Below are 22,014 nucleotides of genomic sequence, written 5' to 3' on the forward strand. Positions count from 1 at the left end.
TATTTATGAAGGAAATATTTCGGCTCCATGGAATACCTAAGGCTATAGTATCCGACATGGATGCAAAATTTACATCCGCCTTTTGGAAAGCTCTCTTCGCAGGATTAGGGACTCAAATTCAATTCAGTACAACTTATCACCCTCAAATAGACGGTCAAATAGAGCGGGTCCATCAAGTGTTGGAGGATATGTTGCATATGTATGTAATGCAGCGACCAAGTAGATGGGAAGAGTACCTCCACTTAGTGGAATTTTCATACAACAATAATTACCATGAATCATTGAAAATGAGTCCTTTTGAAGTGTTGTATGACAGAAGATGTAAAACCCTAGTTAATTGGAATAGTAGTGAAAATAGACTAATTTTTGGATCAGACATATTAATAGAAATGGAACAAGCAGTGAGGAAGGTAAAGCAAAATTTGAGAGTAGTACAAGACAGAAAAAAAAAAAAAAAAGCATATGCTGATAGGAAGTGAACTTTCAAGGAATTTAAGATAGGGGATCACGTTTATGTAAGGGTCAAGCCCAAGAGAAGTACTTTGAGATGGATTGGTTGCACCAAATCAAGCCCTCAGTATTGTGGACCCTTCCAGGTCTTGGAAAGAATAAGGCCTGTAGCATATAGTCTTGTGTTACCAAGCTATATGCGAGTGCATAATGAATTTCACATCTCCTTACTATATATATATATATATATATGATCCCATACATACTAGCAATTGCACCATATGTTGCAAAGGAAATGCCGTAAGGCATAAATTTAAGAAGAATAGTGAGATATAGAAGATCATTGAATATAAAAATTAGTAAACAAAATATAAAAAACAGTAAACAAAATGTCATTCAAAGCTAGAAGATAAAGAGAAATCACTTACATTATGCCAAAACTATTTTTCAATATTGAACTGGGTCACTTGATCAAAAGTTTATAGCCTTTACCACTTGCTCTTAAGGTGATTGGATTTGTCTAGCCTTTACCACTTGCTCTTAAGGTGATTGGATTTGTCTTTGCTTGTCCTTGCTTAACTTCTTTTGGGCATTTGGATTGGTTTAGTCACTGACATAACAAATTTATAATGTTTTATAAGAGAGAAATGGATCTTTTGTTGAGCATTGATTAAATAATTCTTTTAACTGATATAGCAACTTTAATTAACTATTCATAGATACCATGGTGAACTCTTATGGTAGCATCCAAGAGCTTTCCTTTATTCAACATGATATCTTGCGAGACATGACTATGTATTTGACTAGGAAGGGGCCTATAAATAAACACAAAAGGATTTTTATGCCTTAGAAAGTAGACTCTATTCCAAAAAAGTGGAAAAAGTTTGTGAAGTGTGCATTTGATGTTGAGATTGTTTCCTTCCACACAAGTTTGGTGCATATTTCTTTCTCCTCTCATTGACCAATTTTCAATATTGAACTGCCTCACTTGACCCTATTCCGAAAAAGTGGAAAAAGTTTGTGAAGTGTGCATTTGATGTTGAGATTGTTTCCTTCCACACAAGTTCGGTGCATATTTCTTTCTCCTCTCATTGACCAATTCTTGATCAAAAGCTTGAAGTCTTCTACATTCTACCTGCACATAATTTGATCATGTACCTGCACATAAATTTAGTATGCACCCATTTCATATTTCAAGTCTTTTGTGATATCTATTTCCCCTAACTATGCCAAATTAACATGAGAAATGAGAGGTTTCTTAAGATTGCTTCAAAATTTAGTCAACAATAGGGTTAGCACAAAGTTGCTAAGCCTTTGCTAAACCATTGTGAATAAATGAGGTAGTCATTTCAAAGAATATTGATGCCATTAAGAATACTCATCAAAAGTACAAATATTAAGGAAAACATTTCTCCAATATTTATAAGCATAAAAACAAATTGCTAAAACAAAAGAATTAAATTGTTATCATTTTCCATAAGGTTAGATAAACCAAAGTTAGTCTTTATAGATGGTGGAAATCATTATCATCATCAACAACCACCTTTTCTATTCTTAGGAGTTCACCTTCACCACTTGTTCACCTTCAACTAGCCCAACCACATAATATATACACCAATACACATCTATTACCTTATATCAACCACCTCTCAATGACTTCATGAATAACTCAAGTACTAATTGGGAAAGTATTGAAATAAAAGTGGAATCTTATAGTGGAACATCAATTATTTAGAAAACAATGGTAACATCTTTTCCCTTTACAAGGAAATGATTGACATGGAAAAATTTAAGAGGAAAAATGTTTTGGACAAATTTTTAAACCTATAAACTCTAATAGATGTTGATTTTTTATTTTTTTGTTTATTTTTGTTTATTTTATTTATTTATTTATTTTATTTTTTTTAATTTTTTAATTTTAATTTTAATTTATTTTAATTTTAATTTTTTTTTATTTTTTTTATTTTTTTTTTATTTTTTTATTTTTTTTTATTTTTATTTTTATTTTTATTTTTATTTTTATTTTTTATTTTATTTTTTTTTCTTTTTCTAAAGGTGGGAGCAAAGCGAAGGGGACTAGGGTTTCAGAAGAGGTTTTTCTCCATGGATGGGCGCAGAGGAGGGAGCTCTACTCCCTCCTACAAGGAGGCGGTGGCCAACAAGGGAAAGAAACCTCCGGAAAAGGGCAAAGGTACTGTTGAAGAAGGAAGAAGAAACAGGGAAGAGGAAACAGAAGGCACCAAATCGAAGGAGATGACGGCACAAAAGACAAGGAAGAAAATGACAAAAAACAGGGAACAAAAGACAAAAATCAGAAAGGGCAGTGTAAACCCAAGGCTGAAATCACTCCTAGAGTAGTTTTAAATGATCCAGCGATGCAGGTGCACAGGGATCACATGCGGACTTATGCAATCATATGAAAATTCATGGGGTTATGGCCCACTGAAAAAGCTTTACAAACATGGATCAGATACCACTGGAAACCTAAAGGGAGCATTGATCTTCATCTGGGGTCTAAGGGATTCTTCACTGTGGTGTTCACTGACATTGAAGATAAAGACGGAGTGTTCGAAGGAGGGCCCTACTTCTATGCAGTAGCAGGGCTCTATATGCGACCATGGATGATGAACTTCGTACCAGAGCGGGAAACTTTTACTTCAGTCCCGCTTTGGGTAAGACTCTATTCTCTACCTCTTGATTATTGGCAAACAAAATTGCTAGCAGCCTTAGGAAATAAATTAGGACAGTTTGTCAAAGCTTCGGAAGCCACAAGGAGGGGAAAATATACCTCCTTTGCAAGGATCTGTGTGGAGATGGATCTATCCGGAGCTCTTCTGGATGAGGTCATCTTGGAGGTTTTTGATGAGGATTGGGTGCAGATAGTAGACTACGAACATATTCCATTTAGATATCGTAGATTCCATGAACATGGGCACCTTCTAAGAGGCTGCCCTCTTAGTAAAGCAAAAAATAAAAGCAAAACTAATACAATGAAAGACACAGACAACTTTCACAAAGTAGTTCATAAAGGAAAAAGTGGCAAAAAGGGCCAAAGCAATACCAAAATGAAGGACAAAAGGTTAGTCAAAATTAGTTCCAAGTTCTTGAAGAGGATGAAGAAACAACAGAAGAACATCAAATAATGAATGAAGGTTATGAGAAGAAGGAAAAGGAAGAAGATCGGGATCAGACATAGGAAAAAGAAAAACAGAACGGGATCATGATGAGTAATTCAGATCTGGAAATGGATCAGGAAATGACCCAGAGTGAGATGGAAATGGAGGACAATGAGCTACAGGAGATTCTTGATAGAGAAAACCTGGATCTAGAAGGGTTCTTGATGCAGGGAAAAACTGGCGGGGTAGAATCACTACCACAAGAAGAGTTCAATCGAATACAACAATTATTTTTATGGAAAACTCAGGCAAAGGGTTTGGAGGGAGTAGACAACATTGAAAGACAGAGTAATGAAGGGGTGAAAGTAGTAAAAACAACTCCAAGGTTAGCACCGAGAAATCCAGGAAAAAAAGAGGCAGGAAAAAGCAGAACGAGCTACTGATGGAATGTGGAAAGCTTATGGTAGACTCAAGTAAGATGAAAGATCTAACCAGTTACTCCTTTACCAATCTTTAATAATGAAGTTTACAACTTGGAATATTAGAGGTCTAGGCAGCAAGAGAAAACAGAGAAGGCTGAATAACAAAATGAAACAGGCAGCTCCGGATATAATTTTCGTTCAAGAAACGAAATGCTCCATTCAAAAGTTAAGGCAAATCCACAGTAAATGGCTCAGTAGATTTGAGTTTCTAGAAGTCAAAGCAAAAAATACTGCAAGGGGTATCCTCACTCTCTGGAATCCCCAAAAAATTGGAATAATTGATGCGGAGGCATTAAGGAATTATTTATTAATGGTTATACAACCTATAGGAGACATGGACACTTATCTAGTCACGAATGTTTATGGCCCTTAAAGGTTAGATGACAAAATCAGGTTCTTAGAAACCTTGGTGGATCTCCAAGTCAGGCATGCAGGATTACCTTGGGTCATAGGAGGGGACTTCAATATGATTAGATCGCTCTCGAAGAAAAAAGGGGGTACAAGAGCACTAAATAAAGATTCCTTAGCCTTCCAAATCTTTTCAGAAAACATGGAGCTTGTTGACATTGAGACAAACAATGGCCTCTGCACATGGAACAATAAAAGAGGAGGGGATTCCCAGGTAGCCTCCAAGTTAGATAGATTCATGATCTCCGAGGATCTCATGCTTTTAGACAAGGACATAATAGCAGTAATTCTTCCTTTTGGACGTTTAGATCACTGGTCGATTCAAATGGAGATCAAGGGCATAGGTACCCCAAGAAATAGACCTTTCAGATTTGAAAATATTTGGCTTACACACCCATATTTCATCAGCAACATTGGAAAATGGTGGGCAGAGGATTTGCAAATTCATGGATCAACAATGTTCCTGCTACACAAAAGATTAAAGCACATCAAGCTGAAGCCAAAAGCTTGGAACAAGAATGAATTTGGAAATATTTTCGCAGGAAAGATCATTGTGGAAAATAAAATTTGGGAGCTCAACCAAGCTTTGATCAAGGAAGGTTTTGATAAGAACAAAAATGATCAAGCAGAGAAATATCATCAAGAATGGGAAAAGTTGTGTAAACAAGAGGTAATTTTTTGGAAACAAAAATCAAGAGTTCAATGGCTAAAAAAAGGAGAGCGCAACACTAAAATTTTCCATAGATCCACCATTTCAAATAGGACTCACAACAGGATTTCTTTGATCAAGGACGAGGATGGGCAGATACATCAATCTCATGGCGAGATAAAAGCAGCGTTAGTTGAGCACTTTCGAGTTATTGCCCAGGAAAACATTTTAGTAAGGGAACCTTTCATCAAGAATTTCACTAAACACATCCCTAAGTTGGTATCCAGAGAGGATAACTGTAACCTCAACAGACTTGTAACTGAAAAGGAGGTCAGTGAGGTACCCAAGGAAATGAAAAATGGCAAGGTTCCAGGTCCGGATGGATTCAATGTGGATTTCTTCAAATCTTGTTGGAATATTGTCAAAAAGGATATTTTAAGGGTAGTGGAAGATTCCAGGCTGAATAGAACTATTTTGAAGGCACTGAATACCTCCTTCATCTCCCTAATTCCAAAACAGGATAATGTTCAAACGCTAGAGAGGTATAGGCCCATCGCTTTATGCAATGTAGTTTACAAGATGATTTCCAAGGTCGTGACCAACAGACTCAAACCTTTGCTGCCAATGCTTGTTTCGGGGGAACAATTTGGTTATGTGGAAGGCAGAAAAATACTAGATAACATCATTCAAGCTCATGAGGTGGTACACTCGTTAACTAGCAAAAGGAAAGCAGGTATGATCATGCAATTGGACATAGCCAAAGCATATGATAAAGTGAACTGGACATATATCAAGAAAGTGCTTACCGCGTTTGGTTTTGATCATAATTGGGTCAGATGGGTCATGGCCCTGGTGACTTCCTCCAGCTTTTCAATTTTAGTTAATGGATCTCCCTCTGAAGTTTTTCTTCCTTCTAGAGGACTCAGACAGGGAGATCCGCTCTCTCATTTTCTCTTCATCCTTATGATGGAAGGGCTGGGGCAGTCCATTAAGCATGCTAGAGTAACAAGCAAAATTCAAGGACTGCAACTATCGGAGAATAGTCAAGTTCTGACTCATCAAAAATTTGTAGATGATACCATGTTACAGGTTATTCCCACAGTTAAGGAAGCACTTGCATACAAACAAATTTTGAATGACTTTGCTATGGCAACAGGTATGGAAGTCAATCGTTACAAATCAAAAATATTTTTCTTTAACACCCATATTGCCATTCAGAGAAATGTCTCCAAAATTCTTGGCTTTCAAAGAGAATCCCTCCCCTCTAAGTATTTGGGAGTTCCTCTAATGGCTAAACCTTTTCACAAGAGCATTTGGGAACCATTAATCAACAAGATGCAAGATAAGGTCAAGAAATGGACAATCAGGTCTTTAAATCTGGCTGGTAGACTGGTTCTTACAAAGGCAGTTCTCCAAGCTATCCCAGTATTTATGCTATCAGCTCTCCCAGCTCCAAAAGGAGTCTTACAGCAATTTAGAAATATCCAAAGAGATTTTCTTTGGGGCAAGGAGGAAAAAAGGAAGAAATGGGCTTTAGTCTCATTGGAAAAGATCTGTAAACCCAAGAACCAAGGAGGCCTAGAACTGGATAATCTAGAGATTCTGAGTAAAGTTCTAGGGGCCAAACTATGGTGGCGGTGGGTTAAGGATCCTAAGGCTCAATGGGCAAGCATCTGGAAGGAAAAATATGCCAGCACCTGGCATTCTTCTAATATCATAAGAATGTCTAGAAACATGAAGGGCTCTCCCATATGGAACAAGGCCTGGGAGAACATAGAGGTAGTTCAGAAAAATAGTTTCTGGGAAATCAGAGAGGGAGATCTGGCACTATTCTGGGAGGACAAATGGCAACAAGAACCAACACTATTGAAAGAGGAATTTTTGGGCCTCAAGCATGAGACAGACAACCAAGGATTAGTAAAGGTAAAGGACTTTTGGGAGCATTCTCACAATACAGGAAAATGGAGAACCTAGAAAAAAATAGATGGCAGAGAGGATAGAACCCTTATCAGTAGAGCATAGACCCTTAAGAGGATGTTGGATCAGAGGATGATTTTAGTTATTGAAGGGCAGGATCAACTAAGATGGGATAAAAACAAAGAGGGCAACTTTAATATTAAGGAAGCAAAAGGTATTCTCCTTGGGCTGGAAGCCCAAGCTCTAGATAGAGTCTGGCAGAAGCTATGGAGGCACAAAGGCTGGATGAAGATCAAACTCTTTATGTGGCTGGTTCACCACATGAAAATCTTAACCTGGGATAATATTAGAAAGAGGGGTATGAAGGGACCCTCCAAATGCCAGCTCTGTGAAGAACACGAGGAGACTATGGAGCATCTTCTCAATCGTTGCATGTTCACCTCTAGGTTATGGGATATTTTTGCCACCATCTTCAATAAGTCTGACAGAGACAAAGAAATTATCACTAACACCCTAAACAATTGGAGGAATAATTTTTCGGATTATGAAGTTCTTAACTCTGCTTGGGCTCTTTTGCCAAGTTTCATTATATGGAATGTGAGGAAATAAAGAAACAAAAGAATCTTCAAAGAAGAAAATAATTCCTCTCTTCGCCTGTAGGAGCAGATCTTGAAACAACTTAAGGAGACAGTCGGCACCACAGTAAGGGTTCTCCCCAAAAATCATTCCTTAGAATCAGAGTTGAGAATTCTTAGGCAATTAGAATTTCAGGGGCTCATCCCACAAAATCTAGATAGGAAAATAATCATGAGGGAAACAATTAAAGATTTCTGGAATCCTCCCTCGGAAGGTTTTTTGAAGTATAACATCGATGGAGCTTCAAAAGGTAACACAGGAATGACAGGCTTTGGAGGAGTTCTTCGGGATGAAACAGGAAGCATTATCTCCCTCTTTAATGGTCATTTATGAAAAGCCACCAACAACATGGCGATACTAATGGCATTGGAGCAATGCTTAGAATTTCTGAAATAGGACAACTACCAAAATGTGATAATAGAAGTTGATTCAGAGTTAGTCATCAACGCAGCCAAGAGAATTAGTCATGGAACAGGGCCGGAAAAAGTTACAAAACACTGGAGGTTAATAAGGGTTCTCCATAAAATACAGGGTCATCTTCAGGGACTACACACTCTTAGATTCATCCATGTGCGTATAAAGGCCAACAAATTGGTGGACATTCTAGCCAACCAAGGTGTCTCCTGTAAGGAAAGCAGAATTTCGATGGATTGGCTCGCAATGTCACAAAGCAACCTAAAAGAACTTTGCCATAACCAGGTGGAAGAGGATAAAGAAGTGTATCAAAACAAAACTAAGGAAGCCAATACGCAATGAGTAGATTTTTGCAGGATTCTCAATTTTGGCCAGACAGCTCCATGGTGGAAGGCTGGCCAAGGTCGGCCTCAACAGCTATGCTAATCACAACCATGAAAATACTCAGAGTCTGCAGCAAGGTTATCTCAGTCCCGAGTGGTTTGGGAGCGATTGCACTACTTACAAGCCAAAGGTGGTTTTGAAAATTTGGCAACGATGCCATACAACTCATGACATGTGGATGAGGGCCGGGTCTGAAAACCACCCTCATCGCACACTAAAGTTCGATGACTTCATTCCTGTGATGTTCAGCTCTACCGTCCGATTTAGCAAGGCTGATCAATGTTCAGGATTGAGTGAGCGGCTTGGTGGGGTTGGGGGGTTAAACAACTTGCTTTTTCATGGAGCGACATGTATCTCCGATGTCAGATTAAAAAATAAAAATGGACGGCAGCGATTAAGAGGTAGGTTAGGTGTTTGTTGGCGCAGGTATATGTGGGGAGTGCTCATGTGCCCTGCGATTCCCGTCGCTTATTTTATTTTTGGTTGTATTCAAAGGGGTATAGCGGATACTTTTTGGGGTTTGAAGGCTTAGATTCTGTCGGGCAACTTCATTTTTTGCCTTAGACCACACAATATGGTGGAAATGTGAATATATTGTAAATTATGTTTGATTTAATGATAAAGAAGGTACAGCTCTTGCTTTAGCAAAAAAAAAAAGATGTTGAATTTTTTTCTAACCAAACAATAATATACTGACCAAACATGAATGGAAAATGGTTGGAAGGGCTAATGAACAAATAGACCAGGAGAAACAAAAAAGGAATAAACCTCAACGTTAAGCCATCAAGAAACAAGAATCAATTGTTTGACTACTTTAAACACCATAACTATTAGTTTTCTCTTAACTATTAAGAATTAATCTGATGGCCTAAAAATATTTCCAACATTCAGTGGAGGGAGAATATTTAAATTAAACAGACATTAAATTTTTCATTTTAATGTTATAGATTTTTTACTAATAAATCTAACCCATATAATAAAACATCTCTTAATTCAAAACTATTAATACACATCTTTAAATCACATCTTGATTGAAAAACATTAATAAACATCTTTAAAGTATTTTCAATATAATCTAATTTAAAGTGAATATAAATTTATTAACTAATAATAAATATAAATGATATTGATATTCTCTTTTTTATCCCTTTTTTATTATAGAAATAACATTTGAAAAATAAAAACTTATTTTCCTAATAAGTTATCTTCAATACAAAGATAATATCAACAAAATTCTCACTAAAAAAATGAGCAAACTACTTTAAAGAAGCCATTAATGAAAATACATCAAGAGGTAAAAGCCATTGGTTTAAAAAATTGGAAATATTTTACTTTATGAAAAATTTAGAGAAATATCTACTTTTAAATACATTAAAAAACAAGAAATGATTAGAAATATATTGAATTTATTCCATGTTTGGTATGCTATTTATTTATATATATTATTTATAATTGTCAAAAAAAATTATGTTTTATATTTATATGTTTTTTTATCTAACAAAATATATTTTATATTTATTTAATTTTTTTATATATATATACTAAAATATTATACAATACATAATTATTAAATTTTAATAAAATATAATTTTTAAATAATAAAAAAATATCTTATCATAATGAATTTATAATAAATATTAAATAAGAAAATCCGTAACAACCTAACAAAATCCCCCCTACATTAAAATCTTCCCCCTTATGCGTCCGAAAATTGTTGATGTCATATTGATAACCACAACAATTGAAAACAATATCTACAAATCACAACAATGCAGAAAAGGGAATTACATCAATTCAACTAAAATCCAACCACGTATCCCATGAATAGGAGAAATATTATCACAACAAAAAATAAATTTAAAATCCAACTAGGGGTGAGGGGTGCGCGAAGTTAGTCTTTATAAATGGTGGAAATCATTATCATCAACAACAACCACCTTTTCTGTTCTTAGGAGTTCACCTTCACTGTTGAGATTGCAACAAGATGATGGAGCTTAGTGAAAAGAGTCGCCTTCACTAAGTGGGTCCGCAGGCTATTTTTGGCGCAAGTCTATTTTTAGACTATGTCTATTTTTAGACATATGGATCATGTCTATGTTTATAGATGATTGATCAAGTTGGGAAAAATAGATGGACTTCTATTTTTGATGAAAGTGTGAGTGATCACAGTGTGAGTGATCAAGTCTATTTTTAGACTGGCTGTCAAAAATAGAAAAGTCAAATATTATTATCTCACAATAATATTTGGACTATAAACTTAATCTTATTCTCTTGGAGCACTTCAGTTTGAGCTACGGAAGTGGCACATGCAGCTGTCAGAAGGAAATTCGTTTTTCTTATGAGTCAGTTGAGTTGTTGCATGCATGACTTCAGTTAGAACTCAAGTGAGTTGAGTTTAGTGGACTGGAGGTACAGTTGATGGAGTTGTGTTCAGTTTAACTTAGTTAAACTGGTTGTAGTTAGTCTAACTGCAGATAGACTAATGATGAGTTGTTAAACTAATTATTAACTCATAATACAACTAAAGAATACATCAGTTAACTCAGTTGCATGTCAGTGCATGTTCAGTTCAACAGGGACAGGTGGTAGAGAATCAGATTGCTATCAGTTGTGACTATAGTTGTGCACCAGATCTTGCACAATCAAGGGATTGAGTATGCCAATGAGTTTGCTCACGTATTTGGCCCGCATTTTAGCCTTTGCTCACGTCCACAAAGAGTGAGTGACTCTTTTGCAGGTGAAAATCGAGTTTGGGAAGCTATTCTCATCAGTTCTTGAGCAGGTATTGAGCAGTGGAGGCAGGCAAGCAGTGGAAGAGATTTGGAGATCAGATCTGAGCTGTATTGTGTGTAACAGAGGTGGAGATACTTGTGAGAAGTATTATGCTGTGTAATGTTACATGACTCAATCATTAATATACAGATAGTGTGGGGTTTTTAGCGAGATGCTTTCCCCGTGATACATACTGTGTTAATGTGTGAATGCTCTTGATGTTTTATTGTTATTGATGCTGTTATATTCTTGATCAACGTAGAGGAGCTTATGTATTGTGTATGTTTTCCGCAATAGTACATGATCAGGATAATCTCCATTGAATATGTGTTAAATTATTCAAAATTTTTACATTCACCACTTGTTCGCCTTCAACTAGCCCAACCACATAGTATATACACCAATACACATCTATTACCTTATATCAACCACCTCTCAATGACTTCATGAATAACTCAAGTACTAATTGGGAAATTATTGAAATAAAAGTGGAATCTTATAGTGGAACATCAATTATTTAGAAAACAATGGTAACATCTTTTCCCTTCACAAGGAAATGATTGACATGGAAAAATTTAAGAGGAAAAATGTTTTGGACAAATTATTAAACCTATAAACTCTAATAGATGTTGAATTTTTTTCTAACCACACAATAATATACTAACCAAACATGAATGGAAAATGGTTGGAAGGGCTAATGAACAAATAGACCAGGAGAAACAAAAAAGGAATAAGCCTCAACGTTAAGCCATCAAGAAACAAGAATCAATTGTTTGATTACTTTAAACACCATAACTATTAAGAATTAATCTGATGGCCTAAAAATATTTCCAACATTCAGTGGAGGGAGAATATTTAAATTAAATTCACATTAAATTTTTTATTTTATTGTTATAGATTTTTTACTAATAAATCTAACCCATATTATAAAACATCTCTTGATTCAAAACTATTAATATACATCTTTAAATCACATCTTGATTGAAAAACATTAATAAACATCTTTAAAGTATTTTCAATATAATCTAAAAAAAATGAATATAAATTTATTAACTAATAATAAATCTTTTTTATCCCTTTTTTATTATAGAAATAACATTTGAAAAATAAAAAAACTTATTTTCCTAATAAGTTATCTTCAATACAAAGATAATATCAATCTAAAAAAAATTAGCAAACTACTTTAAAGAAGCCATTAATGAAAATACGTCAAGAGGTAAAAGCCATTGGTTTAAAAAAATATGAAATATTTTACTTTATGAAAAATTTAGAGAAATATCTACTTTTAAATACATTTAAAAAACAAGAAATGATTATAAATATATTGAATTTATTCCATGTTTGGTATGCTATTTATTTATATGTATTATTTATAATTGTCAAAATATTATGTTTTATATTTATATGTTTTTTATCTAACAAAATATATTTTATATTTATTTAAATTAATATTTTTATATACTAAAATATTATACCATACATAATTATTAAATTTTAATAAAATATAATTTTTAAATAATAAAAAAATATCTTATCATAATGAATTTATAATAAATATTAAATAAGAAAATCCATAACAACCTAACAAAATCCCCCTACATTAAAATCTTCTCCCTTATGCGTCCAAAAATTGTTGATGTCATTTTGATAACCACAACAATTGAAAACAATATCTACAAATCATAACAATGCAGAAAAGGGAATTACATCAATCAACTAAAATCCAACAACGTATCCCATGAATAGGAGAAATGTTATCACAACAAAAAATAAATCAAAATCCAATTACGGGGGGTGAGGGGTGCACGGAGTTATTATTTATAAATGGTGGAAATCATTATCATCATCAACAACCACTTTTTCTATTCTTAGGATTTCACCTTCACCACTTGTTCACCTTCAATTAGTCCAACCACATAATATATACACCAATACACATCTATTACCTTATATCAACCACCTCTCAATGACTTCATGAATAACTCAAGTACTAATTGGGAAATTATTGAAATAAAAGTGGAATCTTATAGTGGAACATCAATTATTTAGAAAACAATGGTAACATCTTTTCCCTTCACAAGGAAATGATTGACATGGAAAAATTTAAGAGGAAAAATGTTTTGGACAAATTATTAAACCTATAAACTCTAATAGATGTTGAATTTTTTTCTAACCACACAATAATATACTAACCAAACATGAATGGAAAATGGTTGGAAGGGCTAATGAACAAATAAACCCAAAGAAACAAAAAACGAATAAGCCTCAACGTTAATCCATCAAGAAACAAGAATCAATTGTTTGATTACTTCAAACACCACAACTGTTAGTTCTCTTTACTATTAAGAATAATACGCCTCAACGTTAAGCAATCAAGAAACAATAATCAATACAAAAAAGGAATAAGCCTCAACCTTAAGCCATCAAGAAACAAGAATCAATTGTTTGATTACTTTAAACACCATAACTATTAGTTTTCTCTTAACTATTAAGAATTAATCTGATGGCCTAAAAATATTTCCAACATTCAGTGGAGGGAGAATATTTAAATTAAATTCACATTAAATTTTTTATTTTATTGTTATAGATTTTTTACTAATAAATCTAACCCATATTATAAAACGTCTGTGATTCAAAACTATTAATACACATCTTTAAATCACATCTTGATTGAAAACCATTAATAAAAATCTTTAAAGTATTTTCAATATAATCTAATTTAAAGTGAATATAAATTTATTAACTAATAATAAATATAAATGATATTGATATTCTCTTTTTTATCCCTTTTTTATTATAGAAATAACATTTGAAAAAATAAAAACTTATTTTCCTAATAAGTTATCTTCAATACAAAGATAATATCAACAAAATTCTCACTAAAAAAATGAGCAAACTACTTTAAAGAAGCCATTAATGAAAATATATCAAGAGGTAAAAGCCATTGGTTTAAAAGAATGGAAATATTTTACTTTATGAAAAATTTAGAGAAATATCTACTTTTAAATACATTAAAAAACAAGAAATGATTAGAAATATATTGAATTTATTCCATGTTTGGTATGCTATTTATTTATATATATTATTTATAATTGTCAAAAAAATTATGTTTTATATTTATATGTTTTTTATCTGACAAAATATATTTTATATTTATTTAAATTAAATTTTTTATATACTAAAATTTATAAAATTCTAATAAAATATAATTTTTAAATAAAAAATAAAAAAAATATCTTATCATAATGAATTTATAATAAATATTAAAATAAGAAAATCTGTAACAACCTAACAAAATCCCCCTACATTAAAATATTCCCCTTATGGGTCCGAAAATTGTTGACGTCATATTAATAACCACAACAATTGAAAAAAATATCTACAAATCACAACAATGCATAAAAGGGAATTACATCAATTCAACTAAAATCCAACTATGTATCTCATGAATAGGAGAAATGTTATCACAACAAAAAATAAATTAAAATCCAACTATGCGGGGGTTGGGGAGTGCGTGGACACATTTAGAAATCCCCAAATTTAACGAAACTGCTAAACTACAAACTTTGCCAAATAATTCAGTTAAAGATTAGATGGTTACATTGGAAGCCCACTAAGCGTTTCAATATCCAAATAAGAATAGAAGTTTCCAGGTTCTAACGGTCCCATGGAAAAACCATCGGTGGTTTCAAAGTCCAGTACCAATGCTGCCCATAGATTCCAAACCACTGCTTTTTTTCTCATTAGGAATCCTAAATAGAAGCTAGTTTCGCTCACCCTTGATATAACTGGGCCTTCAAAATCCCTTTTGTTGTTCTGAAGCCTCTGGTTGCCATTCGCATTTGAAACAATTGCCTCTTCAAATGCAATTGCTTCCTTGTGCGTCTCTGTATGTTGAAGTTCAATTTTCAGCGTTTCTAATTTTTTCTTGATATCAGGGTGCATGCAGGAAACCATTTTCCATTCAGTTTAGGAACAGATTTGTCTTTTAACATTTCGTCCTATCAGGGTGCATGCAGGAAACCATTTTCAATTCAGTTTAGGAACAGATTTGTCTTTTAACATTTCATCCTAATTTGTATTAGAACTAAAAATGAATCGGGTTTGAAAAATATGAATGTTAAAATTTAGTCTTTCTTGTGTGACTGGGAGATTCTTTCTCACCAAGCGTATTGAAAAGGCGCTGGTTTTTCTCACCTTTGATACACATGCCTTCAAAATTCCCTTTCTTTGTTCTCAGGGTTCTGGCCACCATTCTCATTTGCTCACCTTTAATATACAGGCTTTCAAAAATCTCTTTCGTTGTTCTCAGGGTTCCATCTCAACAGCTACAACATCACTGCTTGCCCGTGTAATTGTCAGGTGGTTTCCACTGCAAACCAGATACAAAAAAGTTATTCAAAATAGAATGTAATGATATAAAACTCAAAATCCTTGAATTTCGTTGTATTTTGGAAGTAAAAAATCTTCAAACGCCTATAAGATATTGTAAAATGACAAATTAATAAATTAGCATATTGGCAGGTGGTTTCCCACTTCAAACCAGATACAAATTACTTATAAAAAAGGGCAATCATATAAAACTCAAAACCTTGGAATTTCGTTGTTTATTGTCAAAACCTTGGCATTTCGGTGGTTATAGCAATAAAAGAGGGGACCATTGGTTTAGTATCTGATCCATTAAACCCTGCGCTCTAGGAACCCTCTGCCTCAATTAAAGAATTTGATCCATTAAACCCTACGCTCTAGGAACTCTTTGCCTCAATTAAATAATTTAATCCATTAAACCCTGTGCTCTAGGAACCCTCTGCCTCAATTAAAGAGTCAACCTCTGCTGTAGTAAAACCCTCTGCCTCAATTGAAGATTGAAGGTCTATTGTAGTCGAGAGAAAGCCACGGAAACGTGGGAGAAAGCTTGCAAATGGCCGTCAAGAGCCTCTGAATCATGTTGAGGCTGTGGAAAAGGCGTGAGAAATTAAACCAGAAATATCAAAGATCTTTGTTCCAAGCAGCAGGATTTGGAGTCTGATCATGTTGAATAGCATCATAGCATCGTAACTGATTAGTAACTGATTAATACCGACTAATACCCGTTAAAAATCAATCCAATGGTCTCAATTATTTTAATCATCTAACATGCCAATCAATGACTCATGAAGGTACAGGTGGCCTAGAAGGAAAGTTATTTTCATAGGGAACGCCTTACGGCGTAATTATAGATTGGCAAGAAGTACAGGTAAATGTGTGATAGTTTTATAATACACATGTTTAATCTATAAATTAATCCTATTTAGTTTTTTTTTTCTTCTAAGAACTATTTCATACTAAAATGCAAGTAGAAACGAACGAAGAGTTCCTGGTAGAACCATTGCATATCCTAGATCGAAAAGAAGTAACATTGCAGAAGCGAGCTATCATCCAAGTTAAAGTGCAATGGAAACACTTTAGCCCGGAAGATGCTTCCTGGGAAGATGAATGTGTGATGCAGAAAACATATCCACATCTATTTCAAGAACATGAATAAACACCGGGGACGGTGTTTCGAACCAGGAGGGAAAGATGTAACACCTCCTATTAGTATTAGCACTTGGTGGTAATTTTTGTTAATATTTTTCTTTTTTACCATAAGTAAAGTTGACAATTAGAAAGACTTACTTATGTAATTCTCGAACATACATATGATGATGTAAATATTCTTATATTTATTTTGGAATAAGAAAAAAATGAAATAGGAATGCTTTGAACAAGGATGGAACTCTTGGAGGAGCTCATGATGAAAAGAAACCTAACTTTCGAACACTTGTGATGGTTATGAGTCTTGGTCCTCATTCTGGAGATAAGAATCTCAGTGAGTGGGAAAATAGTCTTATTCTTGGATTTTTTCCTTTTGACCTTACAGAGAGAAAAAGGAGAAAGGAGGGAATGGAATAGACTCAGATGGGACAAGAAGGTAGCCTAGTGTTATCCTAGGTGTATAACTCTTGAGCTAGGTTGAACCAGTGGAGTTATTTACCTTACATGCAAAAGTTTGTAGTTTCATATTGGACTCGGTGGATCTCAATATTTGAAAGCTTAACTCAAGGAACCTGTCATAGAACTATGGAAGTTTAGGTGCTCTGGGGCAGACACAGACGTAATTGTCAGTCTTGTTGGTAGGGAGGAGAGCATTTCTTGGTAGAGTTTCTCGTCTGCAAAGGAATTTATACAAATAAGTAATATTGGATTTGTTTCCTCAATTATGAATTATTTCGTGTATTTACATATTTGTATTGAAGGAAATTAATGTCTGTATTTACTTATCAATATTGAAAGAAATCATTTCCTATATGGAAGTGTGTGAGTAATACATATTTGTATTAAGAAGGGGGTTACTGTGACTTCAAACTTTAATAATTACTCACATATATATATATATATATATATATATATATATATATATATATATATATATATATATATATATGGAGAGCTAGGGTTTGCGAATGCAGAGAGTTGATGGTGGCCGCAGCCGGTCCAAAGACTGCTGCAAAGGTTGAAGGCGATCCAGGGTCTGGAGACATGGCGGGCGTCGTTATTCACGCTGTCCTCTTCGTGGAATGGCACAGTCAAGGGCACCAAAACCGCCCAGAACACTTCGGTAACGCAGCTGTGGAGTTTTCTGCCTCAAGGAGTTATGATTCTCTGATTTGGAAACGGTAGAGGATACCCAGGACCTACGAAATCAAAGATCTGTTAAAAAAAGTAGGTCAGACTTATGATCTGGGTTTTGCCTTTTATATTCAGATCAAATGTTTAGTTGAAGAGGCCGAGGATGCTGATCTGTGCGAACGATCCTTCCGGCAGGGTTAAACAAGGAGTTTCTCGGGGTGATGAGAAGCGTGGTACTCAACCACGATTTTGAACAAAGGCGCCATCAAGTCGTATTGAATTTAGAGATCAGGACGTGCCGATTCCAGACCGCACAGAGCAAGGGCAGGGGGGGTCTGCATACTGTAGATCTGCTCCCTCTTACAGTGAAAAGGCCAAAACTGTGCAGATTCGGTCTAGATCTATCGGATCCAGCTAACATTCGAGACCCCAGGCAGCAGATCGGTAGCTACAAGCAAAGATCAAGCAGAGGGTTTGTCGATCTCGACGCGAACAAAGAGAGAAGACCCAAACCAAGGCCAGATCTGGTAGGATCAGAGCAGGTAAGACAAACTCGTTTTAAGATTTTTATAAAATCCCCTGCGAGGAAAACCCGATTAGTGTGGGTTCATGCAGGAGGCACCATTTTGCAGCTGAAACAGCAGATATGGGCAGAGATGGGTTTTCCAGTCCAGATTCAACATTTGTTCAGTGGTAGGTGGTCTCTACAGGACTGTAGAACAATGGAAAGCTATGAGATCAGACCAGGGACAATCATTGTTCTAAATCTGAGGCTGAGAGGAGGGGCTCTGCCTCAGGGACAACCAAGCTCTTCAGGGGGAGGTAAGGGGAAAACAACGCCCCAGCACCAACCCAAGGGAGGCTTATCCTATAAAAACATTCTACAAGGAAACAGGGACTCAGGGCCCTCGCCAGACCACGGCGGAAATAAACCCAAGCCATACATTGTAGATCAATTGGGGCAAACCCCAGCTCTGAATTTTGACTCTACAGGGCTGGATGACTTCGTTACGTCCTACGAAACGCAGGCCTTAATATGCCGTTTTAACAGTTTTTGGCCTAAACCAATGGATCTATTCCATTGGATCTTCACCAATTGGACCATGGAATGTGATATACATCTATGTTCCAAGGGGTTTTTTATAGTAAGATTCACATCCAAGGAAGCCAGAGATACAATCATCAGCGCTGGGCCGTGGTTTTGGGGAACAACAGGGCTGTTTATGACCCCATGGTTTCCAGATTTCGACCCAAACAAAATGACTGTATCCTTAGTACCGGTTTGGGTTCGCCTATACAACCTTCCCCTTCACTTCTGGAGCGAACAAGTCCTGGAAGGTATTGGGAACAGCATAGGGAAATATATAAAAACAGATTTGGGAAGGATTGATGAAAGGATCTACACTTTTGCACGCATTTGTGTGGAAGTGGATCTAAGCAAAGGGCTGCCGGACAACATAAGGCTGATCTACAAACAGCAAAACTGGTTACAGGCATTAGACTATGAAAACACAGCCTTCAGATGTAGGCTCTGTAGGCAGACAGGACACCTGCAAAACTCATGTCCAGAAGCCAAGAAAGTAAATAGTAAAAAGAAGCAGAAAGGGAAGCAGAGGAAAGGATGGCAATTCACCAACCCAGACTCAGAGGGCGAAGAATCAGAAGCAGAGGAGGAAGAACCCACTGCAGAGAATGACGAGGTTACTCAAAAAACAGAGACTCAGAAGGGTACCACTTCAGTCACAAAGGACTCACAATATCACTCAAATCAGGCAGAGAAGAGTCAGGTAGAGATGACAAGTGCGGACCAAAGCATGGGCGGCATCAAACGGCATCACCAATCAGATACTTCAGACTCAGACAAAGAACCAGGCCCACAGAATACAGAAACACAACTAGTGATTGCTTCGATCGAGCCCACTCAAGGAGAATGGCGCAAGGTCGAAAAGAAAAAGGGGAGAAAAACTTGAAGCGTGAGTTTTACTCACTGCCGGAATCCAGTTTTTCTTTCTTTCTCTCTTCTCTCTCTCTCTTTTCTTTGTGCACGTTAGTCTTCTAACGTTGTGTGGGGTGCGTCAGCACTTGAGCCTATGTGGCTGCTTACGGAATGCTTAACTGCATCTGCTAGTGTAACTTTTCATTAATTCATTAATAAAAGGTTACCGTTTTTTTTCTTTGGAAAAAAAAAAAAAAATATATATATATATATATATATATATATATATATATATATATGCACCCTCGTTGTGGGTAGATAAGTGTATAAGAAGTAAGTAACTAAATCAAAACAACTCAGGTTAAAAATAAAAATAATGCAATTTAAATAAAGAAAGGGTTACTCCACTCCAGGATGAATCCATAACAGAGTAATCCACTATCGTTGGATTTGTTGCACCCTCGTGCGCTAGGAAGTGGTCTAGGAAGAACCTCGACCTACAACCCGAGGTAGTAATTAAGTAAAGCAGTAGTATGCAAACCTAAAATAGGAAGAACTGTCATCACAAATGATGCCTTAACAAACATAACAATTTTCAATATTTGGTAAATAAGTGTTGAGCATTCACGGTAGAAAACATAGAAAGGAAACTGAAAGTTTGATTGTGCAAAATACCCAATTCCAGGAAAATAAAAACAATCACCATTTAGTCATGTGATACAATGACCATAATAACATCCAAAAATTTATATAAACGAATAATGATAATAATGGAAACTGTGTTCACCAGTGGAACCATATTTGCACGGTCAGAGACTGTATTAATGTAAAATATACAAATTGTATAAACACAACCTTTACAAGCTGTATAAACGCAGATTCAATGTTAAGTAAAAGAAAGAAAATACAGAGCCGAAGGCTCAGATGTGATTATCTAATTTAGAACACAGTGAAATTCTAAGACAATAAGATGGTAGCTCGGAAGAGATGTCTGAAGGAATCATAGAAATAATAACATAGCCACATACTCAAGGCACCACCTAGGGTTGGGATGAGAGCCGTCGAGGGAGGACCTAGTAAGTTTTGCCATAAGACCACCACAATGTGCCACGTCACACTAAAAGGAAATGAAACTTGGCAGAAGAGTACTTGTTTGTTAGGATTTGAACCCTGGTTGAAATTGGTTCCATGCATATTCAAGAGAGAGTACAGGGAATACCTGCATAAGACACATAACCCTGTTATCCTTAAAACTTGGGAAAACAACTTATAATATCAAGTAAGGGTAGCAACCTGAAGATTTTCTGATTCGAATCATACCTGACAGGAGAGCTCACGAGGAGGGAAAAACTTGAGCTGAGGTTTGTTAAATCAAGACGATTCATGAGCAATCAATTCGGCTACAAGGTTGCATTGTAAAAATGTAATATTTGTAGTAGCTTACCATCTGCCAAATCCATGTTGTAGACTGACAAAATGCCCAATTTCGAAGAAATTTAGCAACTCTATGAAAGCCATAACAATAATCTGTTCTAGGTAAAATAATCACTGTGAGAAAAGTTTAGACTCTGGCAGGGTTTCATACTGTACTTGGAAAATATATGGAGGCAAAACCCTTGTTTGCAGAGCTTTGTGGCTCGAAGGAGGAGAAAGAATGACAAACGAGCTACCAAAGAAAGGTATGCGGTTACTTCCTTTTGTGGAAATGAAGTTGGTCCGTTCGATCCCAACCCTAGACAATCAAGGGTTGGATCGACACCAACTGTTCCATCGATCGTGGTATCCAAAATATTCGGCAGATGAAACCTAAGGCATGTGCTGTCGTAATAATGGAAACTAGTACAAATCTGGTAAAGAATTGATAACCTCGGCGACAATGTAACTTAATTTTTAATGCTAGGTTGAAATATTAGCACCAAACCTTATTCGAATGTGGAGAATAGAAATAAGTCAAATAACAATACAAGAATTCAACAAAGTTTCCTTCCATGAATTTAATAGATGAAGTCCTTGCACTTATGGATCAAATTATAATGTTTATGCTTTTACAATATCCCATGCACTGAACATAGATGCACGTTATCTGTTTAATGGTTCAATTTTTCAAATGTTTTTATTTTATTGAGGTTCATATGGTTAGATGTGTGTTGCAATCCAAGTCTTCCATGTGTCGGTGCAGATGCTCCATGGAGAGTAGAAGGT

The 22,014-nt window shown here is 35.4% G+C and overlaps 1 long non-coding RNA gene across 2 annotated transcripts; it reads right to left on the bottom strand.

The window, feature by feature from the left end:
- Positions 1-14,689: 14,689 nt before the first annotated feature.
- On the bottom strand, positions 14,690-21,564 carry LOC149213056 (uncharacterized). 2 transcript variants are annotated; one of them, XR_016250297.1, is made up of 3 exons: positions 21,133-21,564; positions 15,426-15,600; positions 14,690-15,229 (listed from the first exon to the last, which is right to left on the bottom strand). It is a non-coding gene; the product is annotated as an uncharacterized LOC149213056 (long non-coding RNA). The 2 variants fall into 2 exon arrangements; XR_016250298.1 differs by lacking the exons at positions 14,690-15,229; positions 15,426-15,600 and adding an exon at positions 20,787-21,031.
- Positions 21,565-22,014: the final 450 nt, after the last annotated feature.

This window comes from Pinus tabuliformis, chromosome 1_1 (assembly GCF_031772625.1).
Source record: "Pinus tabuliformis cultivar Carrire ecotype Pingquan chromosome 1_1, CPIR1, whole genome shotgun sequence".
Classification (NCBI taxonomy): Eukaryota; Viridiplantae; Streptophyta; class Pinopsida; order Pinales; family Pinaceae; genus Pinus; species Pinus tabuliformis.